The 14,202-nt window shown below is 44.4% G+C and overlaps 1 pseudogene; it reads left to right on the top strand.

Moving 5' to 3' along the window:
* Positions 1-2,988: 2,988 nt before the first annotated feature.
* Positions 2,989-14,202, top strand: part of LOC146821186 (uncharacterized) — a 171,622-nt pseudogene continuing 160,408 nt past the window's right edge.

The raw sequence follows: 14,202 nt of genomic DNA on the forward strand, positions 1-14,202 counted from the left end.
TCCTGGCTGGCTGAGGGGTTTGTTGTTGGCTCCACACTTGTCCCAGCTTCCTCCATGTCTCTCCTGCTCTCTTCTGTGTTTTTCTATTTTTTTTGTTGCCCTGCTTGGAGGCCTTTTATAGGGCATTTTCCCGCTTGCAGCATGCAAAATGCAGGGCTGTTGGCAATTATCGGGCTGATTTTGGCGATAATTGGCCCATCGCGACTTTTCTCGCGTTAGTGTGTGTTTTTTTATTGCCGGCGCTAAGATTTTATCGCCATCCATTGGCGCCGGAACTGCTAGCTATCGCCGGGTAGTGGCGCGTTGGTAATACGTTGCTACTGCGGCAATAAAAACAGGACTTCGCCGGTGATAAAAATATTCACGCTAACAGCGCTTTGCGATAATTATCGCAATTTGTTGATGATATGCGCCGATATGCTGTATGCAGAAGAAGTGCTGATGAAAGGAGACTTGAACTTTTAGTTTCTCACCTCATGCATAATCGTCATAGAACTTATCGTTCTTTTCATGCTTCACTGCATGAACCTTTTTAGGAGGTTCGGCTTCATTCTGTTTTTTTGTACTTCTATACCCTCATGCTAAGATTTTTGTATGTCCAACTATTTTTGAATTTCTAATAAACTGACTAACCTTCAATTGGTTGTTGATTTGGGTTCTTGTGAAGCTGTACACTGTATTTCAAGTGACTCGTGTCCTTTTCTTCCCTCTACCCATTAATTCTGCTAAGAAGAACCATCGGAAGTCCAACATTAGTGAGCCGGGCATTGGAAAACTTAATTGTAAATAATGCCCTAATTGACGTTTGGGGGACTAAACGGGTGGCTGACAAGGGGTACACATATTACTCAGCCCCACATCAAGTGTGTGTCAGGTTGGATTATTTTTTGATCCCTAGTTCAGATGTGTCGAATGTACAGATAGGTAAATTACCAAGGCTATTTAGCGATCACAACCCATTAATACTCACTATTTTAAGCAAATCAAATGAGAGACAGCGCACCAATTGGACGTTCGAAAGGGGATTGTTAAAAGATGAGGGCTATGTAGGGCACATGACTAGGTGGATTAAAGATTTCTTCCTGATTAATAGAGGTAGTGCGGCAGAGGGCGTGGTCTGGGATGCCTTTAAGGCAGGAATCCGAGGCGAGACAGCGAGTTTCAGCTCCTATAAACAGAAGCAAGAACGCTCTAGGGGTGAGGAGGCAAGGAGAAAGGTGATTGTGGCAGAGGCAGAACTAGAAGGTTGTCTCTTGAATGGTACTCAAATTGACAATGCATGGTATGAGCTACTCAAGGTTAAAGGGGAGGCTGAAAGGGAAGTGGCTATCAAAGCGGCAGAATTGCTCACATCAAAAAGGGAGAAGTGTTATGAGTGTAGTGAAGCCGTAGGCAGGCATCTTGCTGTTCGGGCAAGACAACAAGAGGCTGTGGGAACGATAAAGGAGATAAGGGATACTACGGGCAGGCTACATACGGATTCAGAGGAAATTAGGGACGTATTCAGGAGTTTTTATGAGAAGCTATATACTGAAGATCTCGGGGATTTTGATAAACGGGCTTTTAATGAGTATTTTGAAGGGATGCCTGGGGCAGCGTTGGAGGAGGAAGCCTCAGAGTCCTTAGAGGGGACATTGCAATTAGAAGAAATAAAAGAGGCAGTCTGGAATTTGCCGGCGGGCAAGGCAGCAGGACCGGATCAAATCCCGGTGGAGTTTTATCGGGTTTTTTGGGGGGCATTGAAGGAGGTTATTACAAACACAATGCAACAGGCGCAAGCAGGATCCTCAATCCCTGCATCATGGGGGGGTGCGGTGATCGTGTTAATACTTAAGAAAGGGAAACCTCCGGAGGAGCCTGGGTCTTACAGACCAATTACTTTAATGAACTCCGACGCTAAAGTATTTTCTAAGGCATTGGCAACAAGACTAGCAGGAGTGATTGCGAACATTGTGAGTAGAATGCAACATGGTTTCATTCCAGGAAGGGGGACAACTCATCATATTCGTAAGGTGATCACGCTATTTGATGCGACGGAAGTTGCAGGAGACCCGATGGCTGTTATGCTTTTGGATGCGGAAAAAGCATTCGATCGGGTCTCCTGGGGCTATTTATGGGGGGCTTTGGAAAGGTCCGGTGTAAAGCAGGGATTTATCAAATCAATTAAGGCCTTGTATCTGAATCCTGTTGCCTCCGTTCGGGTTAATACAGGGTGTACTAGGCAATTCCAAATAAGTCGCGGAACAAGGCAGGGGTGTCCTTGCTCGCCATTGTTGTTTGCAAATTTACATGGATCCATTTATACGGAGAGTCGAGGCATGTGGGCTGGTCAGCGCTCTCCCTACTTTAATTGGGCAATGTAAAGTGTTAGCTTATGCTGACGATGTGGCAGTGGTCACACCAACACCAACGGAGTCCATTAACCAAATTGAAATCGAGGCCACAAAATTTGGGTATATATCGGGGTATAGGTTGAACATGGGAAAAACACAAATAATTAAAAATAGTTTTGCTGTCTGTACTGATAATCGTGTTACTTGCTCAGGAACATATTTAGGAATCTCAATATCGGCTGATTTAGATTCCTTAGTGGAAAGGAATATTGCTCCATTAATGGGAAAAGTAGAAAAAGATCTGGACAGATTGGAGAATTTGCATTTGAGTTTAGTGGGGAGGACAAATATAATCAAAATGCTAATTCTCCCTAAATTCTTATATTTATTCAGGGCAATCCCCTTGCTGTTTGACGCTAGGTGGTTCAAAAAGATAGAACACATGCTTAATAGATTTGTTTGGGGAAAAGGGAAGACACGAAGGGCACTTAGATTCATGACATTGCCAAAGGAAAGGGGAGGGTGGGCAGTGCCCGACTTGAAATTGTATTATTGGGCTGCAACGCTCCAAAATATGCTAGGGTTGGTGGGGGGTGCGGAGGCTGAAGGGGGTAGCGATTTAGGTACGGTTGCAATATTTGGATTGGTTTTGGGCATGGAGGTAGAAAATGTGTTTTTAAAATTCACGGAGGCCAGCTACTACAAGCGAACAAAATTTAAGACTCTCATGGCAGCATTTGCAGTCTGGAAAGCATTTCGGAAAAGGGCAGGCTTGGGGAGGTTTAACCGCTACACCAGACTTAAAGATAACCCTAATATACCTGAAGAGATCTTTGCGGATTCGGTGTTTACAGAGTGGGCAGGTAAGGGGGTGAAGAGCATAGGGGACGTTATGGGGGACTCAAGTGTTTGCCAATTCTTAGAAATCCAGAAAAGGTACAATTTGCAAAATAATCACTTCTTTAAGTTTTTGCAAATCAGGAGTTTCTTGATGAGTAAAGTGGGTGGATCTTTGGGGTTTGATAAGGATTCGGTAATGGAACTGATACGGATAGGGAAAGAGTGCACGATTAAACGATTTTACTCTGAATTAATGAAAGGAAAGCAGGATGACTTAGTGAAATGGAGTGATAAATGGAAGGATAGTCTGAGTGTTAGTCAGGATTGTTTTGAGTTATCCCTGGAAGAGGGGCATAGACTTCTGTGTTCTGCATCATTGCAGGCACAGCATTACAAAACGCTGTATCATCTGTACTATACCCCATTTAAAATAGCTCAATGGGGAGGAACTGTAGGAACAAATTGCTTCAGATGTGGAAGTGATGAGGCAGATTTAGAACATGTGTTTGCTACATGCCCTCATTTGCACTCGCTAAAGAAGGACATTGGGAATTTCATAAGGACTGTACTAGGAATAAATAACTTTTCGTTAACTCCCCCAATTATTCTGTTAGGTATAAATGAGGAGGAAGGAGGGATGCAGTCAGGGGGGGAGTTCTTGTTTGTAGCGGTAGCAGTCCTTAGATTGTGTTTAGCCACTGCATGGCTAGACCCTCTACCGCCTACATATTATCAATGGCTTGCTAAACTGCTTTTTGTGTATCACCTGGAGAAAGAGATATATGCTAGGAAAGGTAAAAATGGGAGGAAATTGGGTAGGGTAATATGGGATCCCATCACTAGATGGAAAGAAGGGAATTTCTAATTTAGTTTAACAAATTAAATAGGTCTGGCAATATGTGTTGTACAGTTTGTATCCTGTTAGAGTGGGTGATACTGTTTATGGCAATTAACGAATGAAAATTTTCCTTTGCCTTGTTTGTATTTATTGTTAACCGGATATCTCACTGTTGCTTTTTCTCTCTTTTGCAATAGCGCACTGTGCCTTGTACATAAATGTTAAAATATTTAATAAAAAGATTTAAAAAAAAAAAAAAAAAAAAAAAAAAAAAGGAAGTCCAACATTCGATGAATTGAAAAGGTGGGCTCAGGCTCCTAAATCGCTTTAGCGTTGGGGGTGGCTCAACAAGCCATTCTCTCCCTCTGGGGCACCAAAAGGGTTTGTACACATACACAAACTGTAGCACCTCTTAGGAATGGGACACTTACCACTCAATGCGATGTCGGAGCCAAACGCATACTGCAAATTGTGAGTCCATTACATTAACCCTCTTATCAATCGAATGTAATGAGTAAACATTCCCCACGTATTTAAAATTGCTCCATTTACTGCCCACAATTGGGACTCCCTTGCGCATGAGAATCAATGCAGGGAGTGGAGGGACCACACAAGAGACAAGCTGTTAAGGGCACTCTGCATGCATCCATGGGGGAGAGGCAGGTGGATTCTTTAGGCATAGGAGTGCTAGGGGGAGGGTTTAGGGGAGTTGGTTATCTGTTAATCTGATAATTTTTCCTTTTTTCTTGACTGATGCATATAATACCATTTGTATTGGCCTGAGGGTTGTAGACGCTGGACTGCACTCTAGTTTTCCCTCTTCCTATATTTTTGTTGCATTCAGTTTTGAAATTCAATAAAACAGAATTGCTTCATAATTGGGGTTCAGTGGGCCCCTCTAACCCCTGAGCCCAAGTGCAGCTGCATCTGATGCATCATTGAAAGCAACCCCCTGCCTCTTCCCTTCGGGTAGACTAGCATGCATGTGGTACACCCAGTTAATAGCGGGTTCATGATCCAGTTAGGACACAATTGCTTCTCAAGCAATGTGGTGACCCAAGCCATTTCCCCTAGTTCATACCTCTGTGTCTTGGAAGCCATGCACAGTTTTAGAGTCAACATATATATATTTTTTAAGTATCTTCAGATACTCTTTATGACACCTAAGTTCACAAATTTAGAGCAGAGCAACACTGTGTGGCACAATTTCTTCTTCGATTTCCTAATTCATATTAGATCCTAACATAGGAATTGGAAATACAGAGAGTCGCACAACCTCCTTGAAGCTGGGTAGTGCGCAATGGGTATCATAATGAGGTTATAGACTAGTGTTGTGGTGTTTTGGCTGAAATACATTCATTCTTACATTATTAATTAGATGGCCCTTTTAAATGACAAGGCTTAAGGGATTGGTGCATACTGTGGATACCATTCCTTAACCACATGCTAATGTTTATTTCCTTGAAATAACCTACATTACCCTTTTTGTCTCCTTCAAACAGAAAATATTTCGATTTGGGATCCCTAAAAATGACACGCATCTCTGGTGTAGATGATTTTTTTTTATTTTACAGAGTTTTATATAGCGCAAACTTGACCCGAATCGGGTACCAGAGCGCTTTACATAGCACCAGTTGCATTACATGAGGACACATTCATTTCTATTTTGTTAGGCAAGGGGAGATTAAGTGATTTGCCTAGAATCACAGGATGTTCAGCGTCATTGCAGAGACTCGAACCCAATTCCCCAGATTCGAGGTCGACTGCCCTAGCCGTTAGGCCATCTCCTCTCCCCTTTAACCTTGCAACTCAATTCTATTTTTTTTCATGTGTAGAAATGAGCAGGACCTCCTAGTTTATGGTGCCTGACTACTGAAACAGAATTTGCATTCTTCATTCATTGGTTTGTGTTTCCCTTCTGCACATCATTTCCGGTTCTCAATGGTACACTGTTGAAGTTTTCCAATCTTTTCTATCCGTGCGGGGATCATCCTTGCAACTTTAGAAACAAGGACTGATACATACAGAAGGTACGTCCTGGTACATGGTACCCTAGATGGTGCACCTGTGATAATGGGAAGTACATCTGTCCCCAATTCAGAGCAAGGCACCTTTCTAAAACATGTGTCCACTGTTCTGGTAGATTGGGTACAATATCCTTGGTTCGATGTCAAACTGGATAGATCACACACCCCTATGCAAAACGCCAGCTCGGTACGACAAAAGTCCTACAACAATGGTTGGGGGTGATAGAGCGTCACGTTATTCTGAAATTTGTAGGGGTGCATTATATTCACCGTTAGTCAGCACCCGCATATTAATCGATGTAGTTTAAGTGTGCCATAGAAATGTATCATTAGAATCGTTTTACATAGGTGTGCTTAGAAATGTAATAATGCTTTTCGTGAAGAGTAATGTTGCAGATTATCGTGAAAGTAGGTTTGTAAGTGCATAATGTTTGATTTTTACGTAGTACAATGTGTTAGTTTAAACGTGTGCCATGTTAAAGTTACACGTGCAAGTTTGCTTATTTACGTATACCAGTGATGAATTAATGCTTAGAATGTGATTTAGGAGTGTTTAACAGTGTAAAGGCCTGATCGCATATACGCTTGAAGAGAAAGGACTGATCATTTTCTTATGTTAGCTTAATGTTGTTGGCCGAAAATGATTTCCCTTGGTAAAGGCTTTGGGCTGCAGGGAGATGGAAAATCTTAGAAAAGTGAAATGTTTTTCGTTCCCATGTTTCTGTTGCAGGTGCAAGGGCATTTAGCTCATTAGTGAGACTAGGTCTTTGTTTTAGGAGTTAGGATGGTATGAGAGCCAACAGGGGAGAACGTTGGAATGTGAGGATGATACTTTCAGTGGAGAAGGTGCCTGGGACCCAAGGTCAAGCTAACCATCGTTGGATGGAAGACAAATCCTGATGGAAAAGTACTGGAAGAAGACCTGGCTGAAGAGGTGTGCCTAAGGGCGTGTCCTACGTTTTTGGGATTTTGTATTAGGGACAGTGCCCCAAGGGTTGAGCAGTTGAGGTTTAGACGGGAAGCTAGAAAGACCATCTTAGAACGAGCTCTGACTAAGTGAGAGCACTTCTTAGGAAGTCTTCACTTCTGACACCTTTTTGTTCTCTTGCCTGGGAAGGGGAATGCTAAGTAGGGATGCCACCTTAGAGATAGAGTAGGGATAGACTAACGTTTTCTTCCCTTTTAGACTAATGATTCCTAATTTGGACATTGGCTCAACCTTTGCTTTTTTGATGCTTTTAGAGTCAGTGATTCTTTTTGTTTTGAGTCGAATGAGAATCCTACGTAGGCTTGAATTTGTATTAGTGCCCATTTATCTTCTTCACCTTGTACTAAGGTGTTTGTATGTGCAGTTATTTCTGGTTGTAATAAAATCCCACAAATTTTAGATTCGGAGACAGTGGTCTTTTCCAAATGAGATCTAATTTCGGCGAGTATGTTTTAATAATTATATTTCCTCCCCTCTACACTATTTAGCAGATAAAAAGATCCTGGCGACCTGAGAGGATTCTTGGAGATAATCTGGTAGGCAAGAATCCGGCCCCATCAGTTAGTAGCAGAATAGGATGGTTATCTCTGATAGTGAGGGGAGTTCTAGATCAGGATAAGAGATTCCAGAGGCCCATAGAAGTCAAGTGATGGTGACTCATCGGATGGAAAGCAGCAGACGACGGCGATTGATGGGGAGTAGCAGTGCGGCAGAAAGAGGCAGTTCGTGGAGGAGTGAGTATGAATAGGGTGAGATGTTTGTAGATTGCGGTGTTGATTTGTTGTGTGATGTCTTGCGGAGTTGGAGTGAGAGTTGAGTGATTGTGAGATCAGGCTGTGAGCACGCGCAGCCCGGGAAAATCTTACGCTCTAAGAGTAGCTTAAGTGATTGTGGTGTAGAAGACACCTGAGGTAGATTTTGTTGACCACCGAAAGGGGATCGTGAGACGTCATCGATTACCCGGATCCAGATAGGGGGTGCGAATGTGTGAGTGTGTGAGGAACCAATGCTGGTCGTGGGTTGTTGTACATGGAATTTGAGTGTTTGTAACCTATCAGAGGCGATTGTCCGGTCGTTCGCGGATAGACAGTTGCCAGTCGAGGTCGACAATTTCGAGAGACTGTGGACGGACAGTCAGAGAAGTAACTTGTTTGAGACAAACGGTTATTTCAGCATGTGAATGGGACGAATGCAAGGGTGAGACGTGAATTGTGAAGGAGGGGAACTGCTGCGAGTGGAGGAAAAGTGACGTCAGAAGGTGCCGAGCTGCAATAGGTCGGTTGGTGTGAGTCGCGCTGCTATTGGTTGATTTGACATCAAGAAGTGAACGAAAACATTGTGCGCAAGTGAAAATCTGTGCATCATGAAATGTTTTAAGGTTTTCCAAGAATTATGTAGAGGTGATAAACATGAGGTTACTCGAGGGGGAGAAGAAGCCCCTCCCGAGGATACTCCGGCACATTATATGGCAAGAAATGTGGGGTTGCACACCATAATTTGGCTTGAAAATTGGCATAAAATGACCCAAAGTGAGGGAGAATTGGCTTTCCCGCGATATGGTTCCTTCAAGTTGGAAGTGTTGTACCAGTTGAAATCTGTGATGACGGCATTACGACCTTTGCCGAGACCAACTCAGTTTGAGGCATTGCATGCATGGATTAGAGCAGCGCATGATAGGAAAAGAGATCGAAGTCAGGAAAGGGTGAAGAAGTCTATTAAGGCATTTCAGGATGCGAGGTGGGATGCAGAAGAGAAAAGTTGGAGAGTGCAAACAATAGAGGGAGACAGGTTGTATCCATTATTGGTAAAGTCTGATGGCTCGAAGGTAAAGAGTGCAGATGATGATGACAGTGATACAGATGACAGCTTGCTAGAGAGGTTGTTGTCTGAGAGGCCACCTCCATACAATCCAGATTCCTATGAAGGGAAATCAGCCCCAGCAGAAGGGACTAGTGGATTACAGCCTCAGTCGGAGGGTAGAGTAGAAGGGAAAATCTCGACAGGAACTGAGGGCATGAAAAATCAATCTGTAGCAAATACTGAGGTTGGGAGAAGTGTGAGGTTACAGGATGCTCTAAAGGTACCAGTTAAATTGGACCTATCGTTTCAGTTTACGACCCAGATCAAGAGAAGGCTGGGAGTTCAGTGCAGTCAGTTGTAGGAGCGAGGAGCATAGCCGAGGGAAATGGGTCTGTGAGTGGAATGGAGCAGACTCCAAAACCTGTAGAATGGAGTACGCCTTTGCCAGCTACAGCAGACTCCTCCTGAGGACAGGGGGAGGCAAGATCAGTGAGGCCGAGGTCTTTGGCCGAGTCAAGATCAGACTTGCGGATGTGGGCACCGCCAGTGAGAAATCAGAATCAGAGTGAGAGAACGGTAGGCAGTGAATGAGGTACTGTAGTGAATCGTTCTGTTCCTATGACCATGTCGGAAGAGAGTAGAGCTCAGGAACAGGAATGCGATTATGATGAACGGAATGGAGCACCTTGTCGAGAAATATTGAAGGGAGCCCTGAAAGGAAGAATGTTAGATTTTGTAACGTTGAAAGCAGAAGTAGATGAGATAATAAGGGGAAATTTGCCTCTTGAAAGAACGTACATGTACGAGCAAGACAAATACATTTTTGTAGCGAAGGACGTGACTCGCAAGGCAAGAACTGCGCATGAGAAGTTGTCAGATTTGGCTAAGAAGTATGATGTGGACCTGTCTAAAACAAAATCATTGCAGGGAAGCCATAGATTGCAGTATAGCGACCAAGAATTGGAAGAGAAGAGGGTCATGGGATTGAGGACCCATATCAAAGATTTGATTGTAGCAATGTGTGCATGGATCATGCTTGACAAGTGGGAAGAAAGGTGGTCCAAGAAGAAGAGTTCTAGAAGGACGATAGGAGAGACGCCACCTCCGGGTGGGGGGATGATGGATGTAGGAAATTTCCCTTTACGAGAGGTACAGAATGGAGGATATGTGCATGTGCCTTGGAGTAGGGGTGATTTGGCTGCATTCACGAACAATTTTCTCCGCTTGAGGGAACGGCCTGTCGAGTGGTACAAGCAGGTTGATCGGTTTGTCAAAATCTCAAAGGTGTTGTGGATTGACTTGAACACATTGTTTGACATTGTGGTTCCGAGTGATTTATGGTCGGTGTGTAAGATTGCTGTTGAGTGGCCAGCTTCAGAGCCTGACAGGGATCCTGTCATGAATGGTCCATCGCCCATAGTCATGAAGAAGTTTGAACAGGTGATTACGTGGTTGAAGTCGAAAATTTCACCCCAGGATATTGATTGGGTCAAAATAGATCGAACAGTGCATCAGCCGAAGGAGACAGTACATGAGTTTTATGAAAACTCTTGCAGGCTTTTAAGCAGTACAGTGGATTAGATGTCGTGGATACGAAAGACATGGGACAGTTTGTTTCGAAGTTCGTATTGGGATTGAGACCAAAGGTTAGTCTCATGATACAGCAGCATTTGATTTATTGGTAGAATAAGCCGGTGGATGAGATTTTGCGGTATGCCAGGTACTGTAGTGATGAGATAGAGTCGAAGCACAGGAAGTTGAAGGACAAATTGATGCTTGTTCAGATGCAAACGGCTCAGGGACAGCCTAGTGGAGGAACGTTTGGGATGAAGCAGGGAAATAACCAAGGAGGGAATCAGAATGTCCAAGGTCAGGGAAGACCGAAGTCAGTTGATCCCAAGACAGGGATGGATGTGGCGACATTGAAAAAGACTACTGCGTGTCATCTTTGTCACCAGATCAGACACTGGAAACGCAAGTGTCCTTTGAACCCGATGAATCAGGTGCAGCAGGAAGTAGAGATAGTTCAGGTACCTGTACCTGACATGGTTCCCACTGTGACTAGACCTAGGATGGTGAAAGGGGGGACTAATAGTCCGCATGTGCAAGTTCCTCAGCCACCTAGGGTCCAAAATGTTCAGCAAGGAGTTCGAATTTAGCAACAGATGCCCTTGTTCGAACGGTGTGAGGAGTTTGGTCTAGATCCGTTGGCATGCCGGTGCCTGAGGGGGGAGGAAGACTGCACGCTTGGAGCAGTCTTGGAGATAGACCAGAGGGGACCATTTGTAGAAGCAGACATTGATGGTCACCCTACCACCTTTCTGGTTGACACTGGTGCTATCCGGTCTACTGTAAGATCAGCAGTAGTCCCTAACCTACCCCTCTCGGGACAATCAATCCAAGCTGTTGGCGTAGCAAATAAGAAATTGACCAGCCCATTGACAGAGCCAATTCCTCTGAGAATAGGAACGTTCCGAGATCGACATCAGTTCGTGGTGTGCGACTCGAGTCCAGTTTGCCTGTTGGGAAGAGATCTGTTGTGCAAGCTGAATTGCACCATCTATTGCACACCGAAGGGAGTTGAAGTACAGACAAAAGATGATGATGCGACCTTTAAGGTTGCACATCAGCGTGTGTGTATAGAAATGTACCCGGCGCTGACAGTGGAGGAGCTTCCACTTGATTTGAGGGACTCTGTGTCAATTGACGTGCGGGACCTCAGTGGAGAAGAGATCGGATTGGTCAAAGGTGTAGATCCAGTGAAGATACAGGTCAAGCCGAATGTAGAATTTCCTAGGACGCCCCAGTACAATTTATCACCTGAGACAATTGCAGGGATCAAACCTGTAATTGAGTCTATGATCAAGCAGGGAATTCTGAAAGAGATCATGGGTAGCCCATGTAATTCACCTATCATGGGACTACAGAAACCGAGTGGGAAATTCAGGATTGTGCAAGACCTGCGAAAAATCAATGATATAGTTGTTCCATGTTGTCCGGTGGTACCGAATCCATCTGTGATCCTGTTTCAGATCCCATGTGAAGCTGAGTGGTTTACAGTGATTGACTTGTATCAAGCATTCTTTTCGATCCCACTCCATGAGGAAAGCCAATTTCTTTTTGCTTTCCGTCTGGAGAACCGTGTGATAACGTGGTGTCGGATCCCACAGGGGTACACAGAGAGTCCATCGATCTTTAATCAGATCTTGAAGAAGAACCTTGAAAGTCTTGTGTTGCCGCAGAACTCCGTTCTGGTGCACTACATTGATGACCTGCTCATTGCTTCAGAAATTGAGGACGCCTGCAGGATCGATACCATTGCCTTACTGAATCATTTGGCAGAGAATGGACACAAGGTGCCTCCGAGCACGTTGCAGTACTGTCTGAGTGAAGTGCAGTATTTGGGTCACAGAATTGAGAAGGGCAAGAGAAAGGTGTCACCAGATCGTATTGAGGCAATTATGAACATGCCTGTGCCCACCACTCAAAGAGAAGTCAAAATGTTTCTGGGGATGGTTGGCTACTGTCGCCAATGGATTCCCAACTTCTCCTTTGAAGCAAAGCCTTTGCAACAGCTGATGCACAAGGATGTGAGTGATCCGGTACCATGGGACGAGGACTACTTGAGGTCATTTTTGATGCTGAGAGAAGCCCTGTGTTGCGCTAAAGCTTTGGGAATGCCAGATTACAACAAGGCATTCACACTGTTCTGTTGCGAGAGAGAAGGTTGTGCATTGTCAGTCTTGACTCAGAATCATGGAGGTGTCCGTAGACCAGTTGCCTACTTTTCAGCTACTTTAGATCCAGTAGCTTCTGCGTTGCCCGGATGTCTTAAATCCGTTGCTGCAACAGGTGTCAGTATTGAAAGATGTGAGAGCATTGTAATGGGACATCCACTTACCGTTTATGTGCCACATTCTGTTGAACTGTTGATGACCAGGACTAAAGCACAGCACTTCACAAATAACAGGTTGACACGTTATGAGCAAGTTATACTCGCTGCAGAAAATGTAACATTGAAGAGGTGTTCTGTTTTAAATCCGGCAACATTGATGCCTATTCCAAATGTGGATGATGAAGATTGTGAGGATCATGATTGTCTCGACGTGACTGAACTATGCACCAAACCAAGACCGGACATTGTTGATGAACCGCTCCTTGACGCTGATGAAATTTTCTTTGTGGACGGTTCATGTTTAAGAGATGATGTTGGTCGATTGAGAGCAGCGTTTGCTGTATGTACCATCACTGGAGTGGTTGAAGTTGCTTGTCTAGAAGGAGTACACTCCGCACAGGTAGCTGAAATCATTGCTTTGACCCGTGCCTCTTTGGCTGCTGATCAGATTCGGATAACAATTTATACCGATAGTCAGTACAGGTTTGGTGTCGTTCACGATTTCGGACAATTATGGTCACAGAGGGGGTTCATGACATCTTGAGGATCACCCATCAGAAATGGGGAATATGTGAGACAGTTGTTGGAAGCATTACAATGTCCGAAAGAGATTGCTGTTGTCAAATGTTCTGCCAATTCTAAAGGAAGTGACTTTGTGTCTATGGGGAATAATTATGTATTGATACATGGTGCAGTACATCTTGGCAGAGATGCGATGGTGTGAGTGTTCCGACAGACATGGTACAATCCAAAGTTTCGTGCAGTTGCTGAAGCTGTATACCTGAGATGTGTTACATGTCAGCAGATGAATGCAGGAAAGAGAACTGCTGTGACCCTAAGTAACATTGGTAGGTCAGGAGGGCCTTTCAATAGGATGCAGTTGGACTTTATTGAGATGCCGAAGTGTAATGGGTTGAGATACATCTTAGTTGTGGTATGTGTCTTTTCAAGATGGGTGGAGGCTTACCCAACACGCAGGTGTGACACACTCACTGTAGCTACGCTGCTGTTGAGGGAGCTTATCCCGAGGTTCGGTTTTCTGACCTCTTTGGAGTCAGACAGAGGGACACACTTCCATTGCAAAATCATGAAATTGCTCTGTGCTGCATTGAATGTGGATCAGAGATTGCATTGCAGCTACCGACCAGAGGCCTCTGGGATTGTGGAGCAAGTAAATGGGACTCTGAAAGCACGGATGGCGAAAGTGTGTTCTTCGACATCCCTGAAATGGCCTGACGCACTGCCCTTGGTCCTCATGAGCCTTCGTAGTGTTCCTGATAGGAGGACGGGGTTGTCACCTCATGAAATTATAATGGGGAGGGCAATGCGAGTATCAGCGATACCTGCCACTGCTTTGATTAACATCACTGATGACTTGATTCTCGACTACTGTAAGGGACTGGCTGACGTAGTCCGTTCTGTGTCCCAGCAGGTGCAAGCAGCAACTGTTCCAGCCGCAAGTGACCTGTGCCACGATTTGT

The sequence above is a fragment of the Triturus cristatus genome, chromosome 6 (assembly GCF_964204655.1).
Source record: "Triturus cristatus chromosome 6, aTriCri1.1, whole genome shotgun sequence".
NCBI classification, from domain to species: Eukaryota; Metazoa; Chordata; class Amphibia; order Caudata; family Salamandridae; genus Triturus; species Triturus cristatus.